Below are 18,411 nucleotides of genomic sequence, written 5' to 3' on the forward strand. Positions count from 1 at the left end.
CGTTTCCCTTCACACCGTATCTTGCGTTCTCATTGGCTGTTCGACACATTGGCTGTTCGTTGCTGAGCGCCAGTTGGGCGACTCAGATCCAGATATTTGACATGCTAGATATCTCTCTTCGGTTGTCGAGCGTTCGGCGAGTTGCTCCCGAGCCGGCAAATCTAGCGGCAACCAGTCGGCGAGCGAAAATCAGGGCAAAAATCGTGTAGTGTGAACTTAGACATAAGCCATACTGGTCTTTTCTGTGTAATCCAGTGTTTACATTATAATCTGTTATTACTGTGTGTTTGTACACATTTGCTGGCATACAGAGGCCAGAAGAGTCAAATTACTTTATTTTGTTGCTTTTTAAAGTACATTTACATTCGTAGCATTTAGCTCATGCTTTTCATCCAAAACCACTTACAATTATGATCGAATACAATTTAAACAATTGAAGCTTAAGGACCTTGCTCAGGGGCCCAATAGTGGCAACTTGGCAGTTCCCTTCGAAATCTCAAAGTGCTGACTCAATGACTTTCTACCAGTCACCTGACCTAAGTCCCATCTAGCATTCATAACATCACAAGATGCTGTTGTAGACAGATGGCAGAGTCCATACCAGCTTGAGTGTCATTGAGTGTCGTGTCACCGCACATACCAGTGTATTCTGACACCCAAATATACACTGCTGTTCAACTCTTGGCTTAATAAAGTCCTGTTCACCCTCCTAACACCGGTACCAAAAAGGTTTCTGTGATAAGTCATTTAATTTTAAAATCATGTTAGACCTTTTCAGATGATGGCCTTTGGATCTTTTTAAATGGCTTAATTTGGTCATGTCCCAGCTGCTCACCCACACTAAAAGAGTAAGCTTCAGGTCTGATGTTTTAATTGGCTGGACAGGGACAGCTGCAGAGGCCCTCATTAGCATCTCTTATATTCTAGCCTAATTCAATGTTCAGTGTAACAAATAGAAAGATGGAATTTTGTTCCCTGGAGTGTTTTGGCTCAGAAGGAAGAAGGAATGTTTCTCGAGAGGTTTATAGCTTAATAGCTAATATCTTACAGCTTAAAGCAATGCAATTTGCAAATTGCAAATTGAAGGAACTTGAATAAAACTTAAAGCAAATGGAAAGCAAATCTGTACCAGTTGGTTTGCTATTTTTACCAGCATTTGGACAATTTGTTGAATTTGTTGAATATATGGCCAGACCTGGATTATTTAGACAATATAAAAAGTTCTTGCAGTCCCTATGTGAGGCTGGCAGTGCCTTTTTTTACTGTGTGGTGAACAACTGCATTCTACATTTACATGTGTGGCATTCAGTGACTGTTTTCATCCTAAATGACTTACAACCATGACCAATACAAAGCAAGTAGCTGAAGGTCTAGAACCTTGCTCAGGTACCCAACAATGGCAACTTGGATAAGACTTGAACTTGCAACCTTATGATTACTAGTCCAATACCTGAATAGTTTAGCATCAGTCAGGATCCCTGAAAATGTGTAACATCAGCTTTCGTGGAGTAACTACTGTTACCTCAGAGACCCAATTTTAAGTCTCAGCAAGGCTCAGTGGTGCTGGCCTGGTCAACACTCAAATGACACAATCTTGTTTAAGGAATGGAAGCTTTAGCTTCTTTAAGCTGCTTTAACAGTGACTCTTATTAGTTGACGTTGTCCTTTCATGTGCATCAGGATCCTTGAGCTGCGAAAAGTTTTGAAGCTCATAGTCAGAGGATCTTTGAATGTTGAGTGACTGGTTGGATTAAAGAGATCTGGTCACCTCACATTCTGCAAAATGCACTGCATGATATATTATCCATATATATCCATTTTATTAGCTCTACTTACCATATAGAAGCACTTTGTAGTTCTACAATTACTGACTGTAGTTCATCTAGTTTTCTGCATGCTTTGTTAGCCCCCTTTCATGCTGTTCTTCAATGGTCAGGACTCTTCCAGGACCACTACAAAGTAGGTATTATTTGGGTGGTGGATAATTCTCAGCACTGCAGTGACACTGACATGGTGGTGGTGTGTTAGTGTGTGTTGTGCTGGTATGAGTGGATCAGACACAGCAACGCTGATGGAGTTTTTGTTTTTTTTAATTATCTATTTTTTCCCCCACTTTTTTCCCCCAACTTTTATCCCCATTCTAATCGTGTCCAATTACCCTGATTGTGTCCTCTGATTCGACCCTTTGCCACTGAGTGAGGACGCCACTCAACTGACTTGCGGGGCCTCCGGCACGCAGTCAGTACAGCCTGCATTTTTCACCTGCATGAGCCGAGTTCATACACCGAGAGACACGGCGCACGGAGGGTCACACCCCCCTCAATGTTATTCCTCAGCCCTTTGCAGGTGCCGTCAGTCAACCAGTAGGGGCCGCAGTTGTACCAGTTATGAGGACCTCTGCTCCGACTCTACCCCTAAGCCCCTGAACAACAGCCAAACGCTGTTCATACTGCTGCCCAACCCAGTCGGAAAGGCAGAGCTGAGTTTCGATATGATGCATCTAGAAACCCAACTCTGGTGAGCTAGTGTACTTTACCGCTGCGCCACCTGAGCGGCACTGATGGAGTTTTTAAACACCTCACTGTTACTGCTAGACTTATAATGGTCAACCAACCAAAAACATCCAGCCCTGATGAAGGCCTAGAAGATGACCAACTCAAACAGCAGCATTAGATGAGAGATCGTCTCTGATTTTACATCTACAAGATGGACCAACTAGGTAGGAGTGTCTAATAGAGTGGACAGTGAGTGGACACGGAATTTAAAAACACAATCAGCATTGCTGTGTCTGATCCACTTATACCAGCACAACACACACTAACACACCACCACCATGTCATTGTCACTGCAGTGCTGAGAATGATCCACCACCTAAATAATACCTGCTCTGTGGTGGTCCTGTGGGGGTCCTGACCATTGAAGAACAAGGTAAAAGCAGGCTAAAAAGTATGTAGAGGAACAGATGGACTACAGTCAGGAATTGTAGAACTACAAAGTGCTTCTATATGGTAAGTGAAGCTGATAAAATAGACAGTGAGTGTAGAAACAAGGAGGTGGTTTTAATGTTATGGCTGATCGGTGTATACACCCTTCATATACACCTTTATTTCTATACATGTATATAAAATGTATACAATTTTACCAATCAATTATTTGTCTCAAAGTCCATTGCAACAGTAAGCTGTACGTTGCTTTGGATGAAAGCATCTGCTTCATGCCGTAAATGTAGTTGGGCCAAATATTAAGCGACATCATTAATAAATACAGAACAGTGGGAATGGTGCATAATGTTCTTTTGGGTGGAAGAAACCCATTAGCCTGCACAGGTTCCTGACCTCAATGTCAAAATATATTTTAACTAAATGAACACAAAATGTTTACAGACACAACAAAACATTTTGAAGAGCATTTTCAGAAAAGATCAGCTCCATATGCTTTTAGAATGGGATGTCCAACAAACATATGGTACAGTGTTCACATAATTTTGGCCAAATAGTGTAATACCTGCTTACCCAAATGTGGTCTTCTTTCTGGGATTGTCTCCAGTTGTGCCTTGTGTCACAGAACATTAGCAGGTAACGAGTAACGAGTAATCCAATCTGAACTGCCATATCTGCTCTGGGTTGCAACGCTGTCATCTCTGTCCTCTCACCTAATGCCAAGTTCACACTACACGACTTTCCAAGTCGTCAGGTCACTGTACAGTTCACACTACACAACTGGATCTCTTGTAATCGGGAGTCTTTCAAGTCGGTGTGTATTTCACACTACACAACTGATCGGCGATAGGGGGTTTCACACTACACGATCTATCACCAACTGGAATCACAGGCGAGCTTCTCTGGTCTCCCAAACTACGTATTGTCACAAAAACAAACGCGAGAAGTGATGAAAAGTTTAATGATACGATGTCCAAAAATGCACGTCAACAAGTAGCGAGCGATCAAAGTTAAAATCAAGGAGAAAAAATAAATGAATCTGAGTGGATTTGGCAACGCGAACAGCATGGATTGTTCTATAGTGAGTTGGAGGTTAATAAATATTTTTTGCAATGCAACGTTGGTGTTACGTTTTGTAGAGAACGATCAGGTCAGAAATACTGTAAAACTTGTGTGTGCCAACGTATTCTGATATTAACTATATTATACCCCGTCCCAGCTTTTTTACAACTCCTCCCCTGCGTTTCCCCTCACGCCGTATCTTGTGTTCTCATTGGCTGTTCGACATAGCACTCATTGCCAGTTGGGCAACTCAGATCTAGATATTTGACATGCTAGATATCTCTCTTCGGCTCAGTGAGCCGCTCGGATCGAGTTGTTGAGTAGTTCACACATAGAGATTGAGAGCCGAGTTTTGAACGGCGAGCGAACGCCAAGTTGCTACCGAGCCGGCAAATCTAGCGCTGACCAGTCGGCGAGCGAAAATCCGGGCAAAAATCGTGTAGTGTGAACTAGGCATAAGTTGATCTCTAGCCGCTGGTATTTATTGGAGTTCATTGGAGACCATCCGCCACCTATGGGACAGATATTGATTACGTAACTTCAACCAGAAAGTAGGACTTTGTTCTTAAACCCCTTACACGCTTATTGATCTAGGAGAGCTGTAGGCCAGACGCTTCTTGCTAACAATCACAGATGATCATGCTATTCTCCATGTATTCCTGTAGCTGCTTTCTTTCTCAGACATGGCCAGTTGTGCCTGGTGAGCATCCCCTCAGGCCAGTGGAACCACTGAAACTTAGACTTCATCAGGCATTTCCCCATGTCTGTGTTGGTTTCTTCCAGGTGTTTTTCCCTCCCACAGTCCAAAGACATGCAACTGAGGTGAATTGGAGATACAAAAATGATGTTAACTTTAATGACGTTAAAATTCTAATAATAATAATAATAATAATAGACTTCACCATACAAGTAAGATTAACACTCAATTCACATATGTTTACAGCTACATTTTTTAGGTTCACCTGTCTTGTACATACATTCTTCATTTGCCTGCATGAGTTTTTGTGGGAATACAGTTTCTGACTGTAGCCCATAAGTTAGCTGTAGCTCAGCACACTTTATAACCCTTTACTCCTTTATCCATTAATGAAAAGAGACCCTCATAGGACCACCACATATTTAGATCATAATTCATTCTCAGCATCTCAATAACACCAACATGGTATTAATCAATTGTGACCTGAAATGCACTGAAGTGGTTAGTGAGTGTACATGCACAGTGTTGCACTAAATAAAGCATACAGCAGCTTTTACAGATGTTGTGGGAAAACCAGAGCATGAATCATCTAGAGAGAACATAAACACAAAGTACATTCTGACTACTAATTCAGGCTGAAATGAGGCGAAGCTGACAAGCTCATGTGGAGCAAGGTCATAAATGTGTGAAGCTGTTACTCTTTAAGCACATTCGAATACAGAAACAAAGGAGAAAGCAAACACACTGACCTTTCTCATTATGTCATTTTCTAGGACTTACACTTCTCTTTATAGGCTATGTGAAAGAAAAAATATCAGTTTAGGTGTTTCAGTCACACCCACTCCTAACAGGTGTATAAAATGAACTATATAAAACACATTACATGCTTTAAAATTTCCCACAACATAAAGACATGATTTTCCAGATTTTGTGTGGAGGAACTTCAGAGCCCTGTGCCTTGTGTAAAAAATATGAATTTGTAATATGACCTTTTAAATGGCCCAGAAATTGCACAACACTGGTTTGCACTTTGCTCACACTGTATTCACTTTATAGGCTTATAATGCACCTCAGATTGCATTATATATTTATATATGTACACTGACCAGGCAGGGTCATTGATGCACGTGGGAAGCGAAGGCGGGCCTGTGTGGTCCGATCCAACAGACGAGCTAAGAATAGATAGAAGGGTGATAGAAAGGTGTTAGGATACACAGTGCAACGCAGTTTGTTGCGTATGGGGCTGCATAGCCGCAGACCAGTCAGGGTGCCCATGCTGACCCCAGTCCACCGCCGAAAGCACCAACAATAAGCACGTGAGCATTGGAACTGGACCACAAAGCAATGGAAGAAAGTGGCCTGGTCTGATGAATCGCGTTTTTTTTACATCACGTGGATGGCCGGTGCGTGTGCGTTGCTTACCTGGGGAACACATGGCACCAGGATGCACTATGGGAAGAAGGCAAGCTGGTGGAGGCAGTGTGATGCTTTGAGCAATGTTCTGCTGGGAAACCTTGGGTCCTGCCATCCATGTGTATGTTACTTTGACACGTACCACCTACCTAAGCATTGTTGCATGCAATCGGTGTGTGATATTGCATTTATTTTTCTTCTATTATTCACCTCAACTTATATTTTTCTATATATATTTGTAAAAAATTATTTCTATTGTGTACATTATGTTTTTTCTTTACTAAATGGGACCAGGTAGTGATTTGACTTTAATAAGACCTTTACTTTACCTAGAACCATCTAAGTCTCTGTGGTGATGGAATAAATATGTAAACACAAATGTCCAGAATACATACACAAAACCGTATCAACCTGGCTAAACAGACACAGTTGGCTGTGTTTGAGAGCGGAAGGTCAATTGGATTTCACTGCTGCTATGCAATTGCGACCTCTGCTGTGTAAACAAAGCACCTGCACTAGTCATTGATGATTTGTGTAAAGCATAGCATGACTCTCAGTGCGTGATATGGCTCTCTGTGTGACCAACCTCTGGCAGGTAAAACAGCATGTGATAGTCTCAGCTTTCCTGATGAACTGAGACTATCACATTAGCTGTAATACCGTGTTTCCCCAAAACAGTAATTGGAGGTTTCTATATTCATTTTTGTACTACAACCCCAAATCAGAAAAAGTTGGAACAGTATGGAAAATTCAAGTAAAATAAAAACGCAGTGTTCCTTGCATTTACTTTGGATTTTATTTGATTGCAGACAGGTTTGACTACAAGATATTTTATGTTTTGCATTTTATGTGTGCAACACATTCCAAAAAAAGTTGGGACGGGGGCAATTTAGGGCTAGTAAAGCAGCATCCAGGAAAAGAGTATTTGATGAGCAAATATGATCAGAGGATCTCCAGTTTGTCAACAAATGTGTGAGAAATGTATTGAAATGTTTAAAAACTTGTATCTCAAAGAAAGATTAAAAGGGATTTGCATATTTCTCCCTCTACAGTACATAATATCATTAAACAATTCAAGAAATAGGGAGGGACTTCACATAACCACATGGGCAAGGAATTACTTTGGCAAACCTTTGTCAAGCAATTGCAGTGAAATAAAAGTCAAAGTAAATGTAAGAAACTTTTGTTTTTTTTTATTATTTGCATTTTCCATGCTGTCCCAACTTTTTCTGATTTGGGGTTGTATTTTTAAAGATTTATTTTTAATTGAATTTTATTGTGCTTGGACGTCATCAAATTAATATCAGACTTTTATTAACATTAAGGTAATAGTCCCATTTATTATAAACTGTTTTTTTAGGCTGCATGTAAATTTAGCTAGTTTAGCTTAATACTAATAAACAGAATGACGTGAATGGTCAGATGTTAGCAAAAGCGTTATTTTATATAGGATAATCAGCATAATAACAGTGGCATAAAGTACAGTAGCATTTATTTTACAAAATATCAAAATAGACATACTGAAAAAGTATCTTACTGTAGTAAGCTTCAGTGAGCTTACTCACTTTAGTACCCCAGAGCTCCAGTGGCGCAATCGGTTAGTGCGCGGTACTTATACGACAGTACGAAGCAGAGCAATGCTGAGGTTGTGAGTTTGAGCCTCACCTGGAGCACAGTGTTTTACACCAACCTCAAACCCACCATGATTCTAAAAACTAACTTGCACTCACAATGTTTCTCAAATATTCCCCATGGGGACCAATAAATGAATCTTAAGCCATAAAATAATTAAAAAAAAAAACATAAAAATTTGTCCTAATTTGTAACTCTTTTATCGGATAGGCCCAGAAGGGCAAGCCATTGCTCCCCAAGTACGTTGATAAGCCTCGAAGAGGCATGACCCTTTGAGCAGTTCACCAATTGTCCTTCCAGAGGCGACTTTTGGTAGGCACTAAGTAGGGCTGGAACTACTTAGTATTGGCACTACTTAGTATACTCTGTATCGGTATTGGTCCGATATTGGCCCAAATAACTGGATCGGATATCGGAGATTTTCCGTTAAAGTTCTGTCACATTTTTAGATTATTAAAAACCAAAGCGTGCTTATTATTAAACCCTGCTGGATTTTAAAGAAGACATCTGTGGCAAAACGAGAAACTGTGTAGTTTGTTTTATTTCATAACACTAATTAATTAATCATTGAGGATGTGAGAGATCTCCAAGCCGGGACAAAATAGATACATTTGTTTATTTTTTATAATTTAATTGTTTCATTTTTATTGTTTATAAATAATATTTTTTATTATTTATTTTATCATTTTTTTTCACTGCCTTTTCAAGGTGTAGACTTGAGAGTTGACAGATGTAGAATTTTAAATTGAAATTATAAATTATTTGTTAAATACAGAGAAATTTGCACTTTAAATTTTATTTTAAATGTTGGTACAGTGCTGTTAAACAAGCCAAAAATGCTGCTAAATGTTCTGTGTGTAAAAGTTAAAATAAAAACAGCAGTTTTGTGTAAGTGTGATGTTGTAGGTTCTGTATTTATTCCTTTAGAATATTTGTTTCACAGTCTGAGCATTGTTATTTAGATAGCTAGTTAAACCATGGTGCATTGAGACGTATTATTACTGCTTAGTTGTTTGAGAGGAGAAATGACAGTATCGGGTTGGTATCGGCAGATACTCAATTTGCAGTATCGGTATCGGACATAAAAAAGTAGTATCAAACCAGCCCTAGTACTAACCTCTTAATGCTGGGCACACCCCCACAAAACCTGCTGTTTGATTTTCCTTATAGGTTAAGTTTCTGTAAAACAAAAAGCTAATTTCTATTCAAGAGGTGTGTTCAGAGATAAGTTCAGGTACCTTAGGGGTTTAATTTTGCTTTTTAAATAGACATGCCATTGTACTATTTGGGCTTGTATTGACAAATCTTACCTCATACACTAAGTAATCATGATGGATTACGTATGTACTTAATGATTACTCAATAATAGATCACCTCTGTCTGGATATCTAATGATAATTACAGCTGCCGGGTGGTTTTCTATCAAACACTTATAATTACTAATGACACACAAGGTTTTTTGTAGCCTGCCAAGCAGAGGGTTTATTTTTAAAGAGTTATTAATGCAGTAAGAACATAGTTGTATGAGAGTGTTAGCTCTAAAATCTACAAAAACATTTTAATAGCAAGCAATAGGAGCATTTTATCTCAGCAGGATTGCACACTGTTTGCTCTTTTTCCCTCCATGCACCATGTTTTACAACTTGCCAGGATGAAAAGCAGGGCCTTAAACGTCCAAATAACAACATGAGATGATTAATGCTAATGATGCTTCTCAATCATTTAGAACTTGGTGAAGAGCTAAAATATCTGCATGATTTCTTCATAATTCTTGATATGATGCTCTGATAAGTACCAATTTCTATTTATACATTCATTCATCTTCAGTAGCCCCTTTTTCCTGATCGGCGTTGTAGTCACTCTGGACAGTATACACTGATCATCCATAACATTAAAACCACCTCCTTGTTTCTACACTCACTCCACTTACCATATAGAAGCACTTTATAGTTCTACAGTTACTGACTGTAGTCCATCAGCTCCACTTACCATATAGAAGCACTTTGTAGTTCTACAGTTACTGACTGTAGTCCATCTGTTTCTCTGCATGCTTTGTTAGCCCCCTTTCATGCTGTTCTTCAATGGTCAGGACTCTCCCAGGACCACTACAGAGCAGGTATTATTTGAGTGGTGGATGATTCTCAGCACTGCAGTGACACTGACATGGTGGTGGTGTGTTAGTGTGTGTTGTGCTGGTATAAGTGGATAAGACACAGCAACGCTGATGAAGTTTTTAAACACCTCACTGTCACTGCTGGACTGAGAATAGTCCACCAACTAAAAATATATCCAGCCAACAGCGTCCTGTGACCACTGATGAAGGTCTAGAAGATGACCAACTCAAACAGCAAACAGATGAGCGATCATCTCTGACTTTACATCTAAAAGGTGGGCCAACTAGGTAGGAGTGTCTAATAGAGTGGACAGTGAGTGGACACGGTATTTAAAAACTCCAGCAGCGCTGCTGTGTCTGATCCACTCATACCAACACACACTAACACACCACCACCATGTCAGTGTCACTGCAGTGCTGAGAATGATCCACCACCTAATGCATTAAAGGGAGCTAAAAATAGTATGTAGAGAATCAGGTGGACTACAGTCAGTAGTTGTAGAACTACAAAGTGCTTCTATGTGGTAAGTGGAGCTGATAAAAAGGACAGTGAGTGTAGAAACAAGCAGGAGGTTTTAATGTTATGACTGATCAGTGTACAGTATATTGTCCAAGCAATTGAAGCCCAACAGTGGCAGCCTGCCAGTGGTGGGGCTCGAACCAGCAACCTTTTGATTACTAGTCTGGCACCTTAACCGCAAAGCAACAACTGGACTGGAAGTCAATACATTTTACATTTATTTTAAGTTTTATTTTATTATAGACAATATAAACCCAAGCTATTTCATGTTTGTCGGGTCAACTTTATTGTTTAATGCACACTCAGCCAAGATGTTAGCAAAAGCGTTATTTTATATAGGATAATCAGCATAATAACAGTGGCATAAAGTACAGTAGCATTTATTTTACAAAATATCAAAATAGACGTATTAAAAAGTATCTTACAGTAGTAAGCTTCAGTGAGCTTACTCACTAGCTCCCACATAGTGAGCTCCAGTGGCGCAATCGGTTAGCGCGCGGTACTTATATGACAGTACGAAGCAGAGCAATGCCGAGGTTGTGAGTTCGAGCCTCACCTGGAGCATAGTATTTTACACCGCAGTCAGCTGTGTTATGTTTCTCGAATTTCCCCCATGTGGATCAATAAAGGAATCTTAAGCCATAAAATAAAAAAAGCCATAGCAATTTGTCCTACACCTGTTTCAGGTGTTATTTTGTCCCAATAAAAAAAATTCTCCACACATTCTTTATTGGGGACAGGTCAGGACTGCAGGCAGGCCAATCCAGTACTCATACCCTCTTATTCTGTAGCCATGCCTTTGTAATGTGTGCAGTATGTGGTTTTGCATTGTCTTGTTACAAATGCATGGACGTCCCTGGAAAAGATTTTTCTTCCTCAAGAGAGCTTATGTTGCTCTAAGAATCCAAAAAAACTTGTACTGAAATTATTATTAGTCTCACCACAATACATTTCCATTGTATCATGGTCCAGATGCCTCCAACCCCGGAGAACTTCTGGACATGGTTAACATAAGGCTTTTTTTTGCACAGTAAAGTCTTAAGTGGTATTTGTGAATGTAACTCTGTATTGTAGTGCTTGACAAAGGTTTGCCAAAGTAATCAGCTGCCCATATGGTTATATCAGCTATTGTTGATTGCCAGTTCTTGATGCAGGGTCATCTAAGGGACTGGAGAGCATGGGTGTTTAGCTTAGGTATGTGCCCCTGCTCTACACAATGAAATTTCTCTATATTTCTCCATTAAGGAGTCCTGACCACCCAACAACCTGTCAGCAGTTTGTGGCATGTACCTTTTTAGACTACACTCATGTAACGCTGGGCTATGACGGGACAAGAGGACGGACACACACGCAGAGACGTTTTAGCTAATAATTAATACTAACCAAAATACAAGTACAATATAAATACAAGTATAGACAAGACAAACAGACACAAGACCTATGCTAAATGCTAAGCTAATCTAAACATACACGAACAAAGCTAATGCTAAACCTAACTGCTAAAGTGAACACACATGAACTAAGCTAAACAATACTAAACTCAGACTAACGAGACATGAGCAAGACTAACACTAAGCATGCACATGGACTAGACAAAGGCATAAAGTAAGAAGCAAACTGACATGACAAAGGGAAACCAAAATATAGCAGGGCAAGGCAAGGCAAGGCAAGGCAAGGCAGGGCAAGGCAAGGCAGGGCAGGGTCAATTCAATATAGTCTCCAAACATTGTTCCCAAGCTGCCCTCTTAAATCCCATGAGCTCATAGGGTTCAGCTGTGGCTAATTAGTCTGAGACCAATCACAAAATAGGCGTTGGCTCTATACTGAGAGCTCTCCTGGGTAGTGGGACGTGGCACTTAAACTCCAAAAGCCTAGACAGGCTGGGTATGTGAGAACTCACCACAACTGCCTGTGAGCACCCCTTGCTATAATAAAGAGATACACTATATTGCCAAAAGTATTCGCTCATCTGCCTTCACACGCATCTGAACTTGAGTGACGTCCCATTCTTAATCCATAGGGTTTAATATGATGTCGGCCACCCTTTGCAGTTATAACAGCTTCAACTCTTCTGGGAAGGCTTTCCACAAGGTTTAGGAGTGTGTTTATGGGAATTTTTGACCATTCTTCCAGAAGCGCATTTGTGAGGTCAGACACTGATGTTGGACGAGAAGGCCTGGCTCACAGTCTCCGCTCTAATTCATCCCAAAGGTGTTCTATCAGGTTGAGGTGCAGGCCAGTCAAGTTCTTGAACACCAAACTTGCTCATCCATGTCTTGGACCTTGCTTTGTGCGCAGTCATGTTGGAACAGGAAGGGGCCATCCCCAAACTGTTCCCACAAAGTTGGGAGCATGAAATTGTCCAAAATCTCTTGGTATGCTGAAGCATTAAGAGTTCCTTTCACTGGAACTAAGGGGCCGAGCCCAACTCCTGAAAAACAACCCCACACCATAATCCCCCCTCCACCAAACTTTACACTTGGCACAAGTACCGTTCTCCTGGCAACCGCCAAACCCAGACTCGATTGGATTGCCAGACAGAGAAGCGTGATTCGTCACTCCAGAGAACGTCTCCACTGCTCTAGAGTCCAGTGGTGGTGTGCTTTACACCACTGCATCCGCCGCTTTGCATTGCGCTTGGTGATGTAAGGCTTGGATGCAGCTGCTCTGCCATGGAAACCCATTCCATGAAGCTCTCTACACACTGTTCTTGAGCTAATCTGAAGGCCACATGAAGTTTGGAGGTCTGTAGCGATTGACTCTGCAGAAAGTTGGCGACCTCTGCGCACTATACGCCTCAACATCCGCTGACCCGCTCTGTCATTTTATGTGCCCTACCACTTTCTGGGTTGCCAATCACCTCCACTGACAGTTGACTGTGGAATATTTATTGTGAGGAAATTTCACGACTGGACTTATTGCACAGGTGGCGTCTTATCACGGTACCACGCTGGAATTCACTGAGCTCCTGAGAGTGACCCATTCTTTCACAAATGTTTGTAGACGCAGTCTGCATGCCTAGGTGCTTGGTTGATTTAATTATTTGGATGGATGAGTGAATACTTTTGTCAATATAGGGTGTGTTCGAAAAGCTAGGGAGCTCTCTACATTGCAGCATTTTACGTCATCCTGTGCGCGCTCCCGAGAAGGAGGCTGTTCGAAATCCTAGATGCCTTAATATCCTCACTACTGAGGTATCTTAATATTTCAATGTTATTTTGACTTAAGAACGAGTAAGCATCCGACGCTGCCTTAGTGATCAAGGCAATCCCAGAATTCATTGTGGGTCGGGTGCTCTGCTCTCACAGAAAAATAAACATGGCTGACGGTGCGGACAAACGAATGGAGTTATTTTCAAACGTAAATAAAATATTACTGATTTTTAACTTGTATAAACTTGTACCGAGTGTTTTAATTTGCAAGTTCGGGCTTGTCAGGAAATGTAACCGTTATCGGTACATGAAGGGACATGTTAGCGTGCTGTGCTACCTCAATCCATTGGTTTTAATGGCAAGATGCTAAATGCTAAACCCGATGGAATCGCTGTCTAAGTAGAGCGTTCGAATAACCTGACTTCTAAGTCAATGACTTATTAGAATCCTCTCTACTGAGGCAGCTGCCTATGTAGACAGTAAGACAGCAAGGCAGCTCCCTAGGTTTTCGAACACACCCATAGTGTACATCAACTGAGTTATCGAAGGCCATATACACTGGCCATATTTAATAAGTTACTACTATCAATCAAACATTAAATATATCCGTACTCACATTTTGGAGCAATAAGAAATAAACAAAGTTTGAGCCCTGCAGGTACTCTATAGTTAAGAAACTATTCCTTAGTTGCAGTTAACACTGTAAGGAACAAGTGGTCTGGACGATTAATTCTCTCCTTATCATATATCAGAACTGACAGGGGTGTAAAATGAATGTGTCCAGCTCTTGCCCTGACGTCTTTAAAGGATTTTGGCTTTGGAAGCAAACATGGCAGTATGAATCTCTGACAGGTGAAGTGTAATTTTCAGCTAATTTACCACTGCACTACACGTTAATAAATTTTGATTCGAGTGCCAGCTTGAATCTTCATGCTTGGGAGGATGAAAGTCTCACCCCCCTTCCACGTAATGTTGTTTAACCTTGACTTTATGACACTTCCATTCTCAGAGTAGAGTTTCCCACAACACATTTTCCTAAATGAGAAAAAAGAAGATGAATGAGCTGGAATTATTCAGTGCTTCCTCTATCCACTCCTTTATTTAAGCTCTCTTTGATGTTACGCTCTCATGAATCACAAAGGTCAGTGTGCTGTGTGGAGAAATATGCCTTTATTGCAAAATCCATCTTTTATTTCTTTTCAAAAGTTTATGTTCCTCTATGTAAATAGGTAATTAATCAATAAGGCCGGCAAAACTGCAATGCAGCTTGGAAACATTTATTTTTCTATATAAGACAGTAAGGCACTCAGCCAAAAGTATGTGGACACCTGACTTGACTTGTTGGAAATCCCATAGGCATTGTGTTGGTCCTCCGTTTGCTGCCAAAACAGCCCTGACCCGTCGAGGCATGGACTCCACCAGGCACGTGCACAGATAGACCCCTAGTGGTGCTCAAGCACCTGCCCTTTTGCCCTGGATGAGAAAAGTGCCCTTTCTGCTGGAGCCCAATTTTTTTCTACATTCATCAATATTTAAAAATAAAAATTACCCTCTCTGTCATCAATTCCCCCCAAAAGTATTTTGATATCTGAGGGGCATTTATTTGAGTTCTTGTGAGAATTCTGCCCCGATCTGATCCGCAGCGCACACAAGCTCCCGCCTTGCCCCTCCCTCCTCCTCCTCCGGTTAGCACTCATGCAGTGCTGAGCGCCAGGCCAAACCGCTGCTACACACTTCTCCTCTGACCCGCAGCATCTGACAGACAGTTAATGACAGTGTTTCATACAAAGAGTATCCATGCATAACGCACAACCTACACGTTTTGTACTCATGAGTCATGAAATACGTGATTTCAAAGCCTTGTCCAGCTGTTTACTGACGTTTGTCATGTTTAATGAAGGGGGAGGGGGACAAACTGCAGCAGACAGACAGACAGAGAATTTAAAGACAGTTTTACTGTTTTACAAATTAGACAGGTTCACTAGTTTTGTTTCATTTAAAATCTTACTTATTTTGATGTGAAAGCCTGAAGAAAAAAAAGCATGAGCACAAACATTTTGCAGGAGAATGTCAAGTAGCTCTCACAGTAAAGTGTTGAAAATAGATACAAACATACAATATTTTATAATTACAGCATCCTGGCCAAAACGCTGTGTAGGAAAAGTCACCTTTAGTCAAGGAGTTATTTTCATGCAAGCATTTATACTTATATATTTTTTTTATTTTAATAATAATTTTGGCAATGGGTGCCCTTTTTTTTGGCTTGAGCACCTGCCCCCCAAAATGTCTGTGCACGTGCCTGGACTCCACTAGACCCCTGAAGGTGTGCTGTGATATCTGGCACCAAGATGTTAGCAGCACATCCTTTAACTTCTGTAAGTTGCAAGGTTGGACCTCCATGGATCGAACTTGTTTGCCTAGCACATCCCACAAATGCTCGATTGAATCGAGATCCAGGGAAATTTGGAGGCCAAGTCAACACCTCAAACTCGTTGTTGTGCTCCACAAACCATTCCTGAACCATTTTTGCTTTGTGGCAGGGCGCATTATCCTGCTGAAAGAGGCCACAGCCATCAGGGAATACTGTTTCCATGAGAGGGTGTACATGGTCAGCAACAATGCTTAGGTAGGTGGTACGTGTCAAAGTAACATGACCCTGTCGCCGGTTTACTACTGTTCCTTCCTTGGACCACTTTTGATAGATACTGACCACTGCAGACCGGGAACACCCCACAAGAGCTGCAGTTTTGGAGATGCTCTGACCCAGTCGTCCAGCCATCACAATTTGGTTCTTGTCAAACTCACTTAAATCCTTACGCTTGCCCAATTTTCCTGCTTCTAACACATCAACTTTGAGGATAAAATGTTCACTTGCTGCCTAATATATCCCACCCACTAACAGGTGCCGTGATGAAGAGATAATCAGTGTTATTCACTTCACCTGTCAATGGTCATAATGTTATGCTTAGTCGGTGTATGCACACCTTATGAAGCCTTAATGAAATAAAATTCTTCATTATTTAATATTTGACAGATGCTTTTATACAAAGCAACTTACAGTTGTTAACGAATATCATGCAAGCATCTGAGGTTTAAAGGCCATGCTCAGGAGCCCAACAGTGGCAACTTGGTGATGGTGGGGACTGAACCAGAAACATTTTTATTACTAGTCCAGCACCTTAACCAGTGAGCTCCCACTGCTCTATCACAAACCTTTTTGTTACATTTTGAGGTGACACTTCTGACAGTTGTAGAAAGATGAAGAAGTGTCACATTTGATCATTTAAGGGTGGATAATTATTTTTAAACCTTTTTTTCCCATGATGTCAGTAAAAACTCTCATAATGGTTCATTATTAAGTCTTCGCTAGTGAGTCTAATTTGATGCAGAAGCTGTTAATGCAAACTATTTATCTGTATTGTTTAACACCAGAAGGTTTAAAACAACAACTATAGAAGCCTAATTTAACTCTAATTATTAGATCATGTAAAGTTACTTTATATTTTCAATGCATCACTTCATTTAAGTGATTTTTTTTAGGATTACATGGTCATTTATTACTGTTTACACTGAATGTATTATGCCTCTGATCGTGTCAAGATCTATTACACTGGCTCACCACAACTAACATTAAAACCACCTCCTTGTTTCTACACTCATTGTCTATTTTATCAGCTCCACTTACCATATAGAAGCACTTTGTAGTTCTACAATTACTGACTGTAGTCCATCTGTTTCTCTTCATGCTTTGTTAGCCTGCTTTCATCCTGTTCTTCAATGGTCAGGACCACTACAGGACCACCACAGAGTAGGTATTATTTGGAGGGTGGATCATTCACAGCACTTAGTGTGTGTTGTGCTAGTATGAGTGGATCAGACACAGCAGCACTGATGGAGTTTTTAAACATCTCACTGTCACTGCTGGACTGAGAATAGTCCACCGACCAAAAATATCCAGCCAACAGCGCCCCATGGGCTGCGTCCTGTTACCACTGATGAAGGTCTGGAAGATGACCAACTCAAACAGCAGCAATAGATGAGCGATCGTCTCTGACTTTACATCTACAAGGTGGACCAACTAGGTAGGAGTATCCAATAGAGTGGACAGTGAGTGGACATGGTATTTAAAAACTCCAGCAGCATTGCTGTGTCTGATCCACTCATACCAGCACAACACACACTAACACACCACCACCATGTCAGTGTCACTGCAGTGCTAAGAATGATCCACCACCCAGATAATACCTGCTCTGTGGTGGTCATGTGGGGGTCCCGACCATTGAAGAACAGGGTGAAAGCAGGTAAAAAAAAACTTATGCAGAGAAACAGATGGACTACAGTCAGTAATTGTAGAACTACAAAGTGCTTCTATATGGTAAGTGGAGTTGATAAAATGGACAGTGAGTGTAGAAACAAGGAGGTGGTTTTAATGTTATGGCTGATCGGTGTATATGGTCACAATTGTAAGTCACTTTGGATAAAAGCGTCTGCTAAATGCCATAAATGTAAATGTTTGTGACCTCATGAGGCATCTTTTCTCCTTTGGAACAGTTACAAAACATTCCTGTAAATGTTTATATTTATAGACTAAATATTATTTCAGCTCTGTGCATAATTCACTCTAATCAATTCTATGTGCATTTCACACTGCACTTTTCACTGCACTTATCACGTCTGAAACATTTGCATATGAAAAGAAGCTGATATTTAATGCTTGACCTGACACTCAGTTCATTATCACTTTGCGATGAAGGCCAAAGAGGAGGTTAATGGATGCGGTGAGGGAGGATATGCAGGTGGTTGGGGTGGCAGAGGAGGACAGGGTAAGATGGAGATGAATGATCCGCAGTGGTGACCCCAAATGGTAACAGCTGAAGGAAGAA

The 18,411-nt window shown here is 40.8% G+C and overlaps 2 non-coding genes across 2 annotated transcripts; both read left to right on the forward strand.

Annotated features, from left to right (window-relative positions):
- Nucleotides 1–7,690: 7,690 nt before the first annotated feature.
- Nucleotides 7,691–7,784, forward strand: trnai-uau (transfer RNA isoleucine (anticodon UAU)). The gene is made up of 2 exons: nt 7,691–7,728; nt 7,749–7,784. It is a non-coding gene; the product is annotated as a tRNA-Ile (tRNA).
- Nucleotides 7,785–10,846: 3,062 nt separating this feature from the next.
- On the forward strand, nt 10,847–10,940 carry trnai-uau (transfer RNA isoleucine (anticodon UAU)). The gene is made up of 2 exons: nt 10,847–10,884; nt 10,905–10,940. It is a non-coding gene; the product is annotated as a tRNA-Ile (tRNA).
- The last annotated feature ends 7,471 nt before the right edge of the window (nt 10,941–18,411 follow it).

This window comes from Trichomycterus rosablanca, chromosome 18, assembly GCF_030014385.1.
Source record: "Trichomycterus rosablanca isolate fTriRos1 chromosome 18, fTriRos1.hap1, whole genome shotgun sequence".
NCBI classification, from domain to species: Eukaryota; Metazoa; Chordata; class Actinopteri; order Siluriformes; family Trichomycteridae; genus Trichomycterus; species Trichomycterus rosablanca.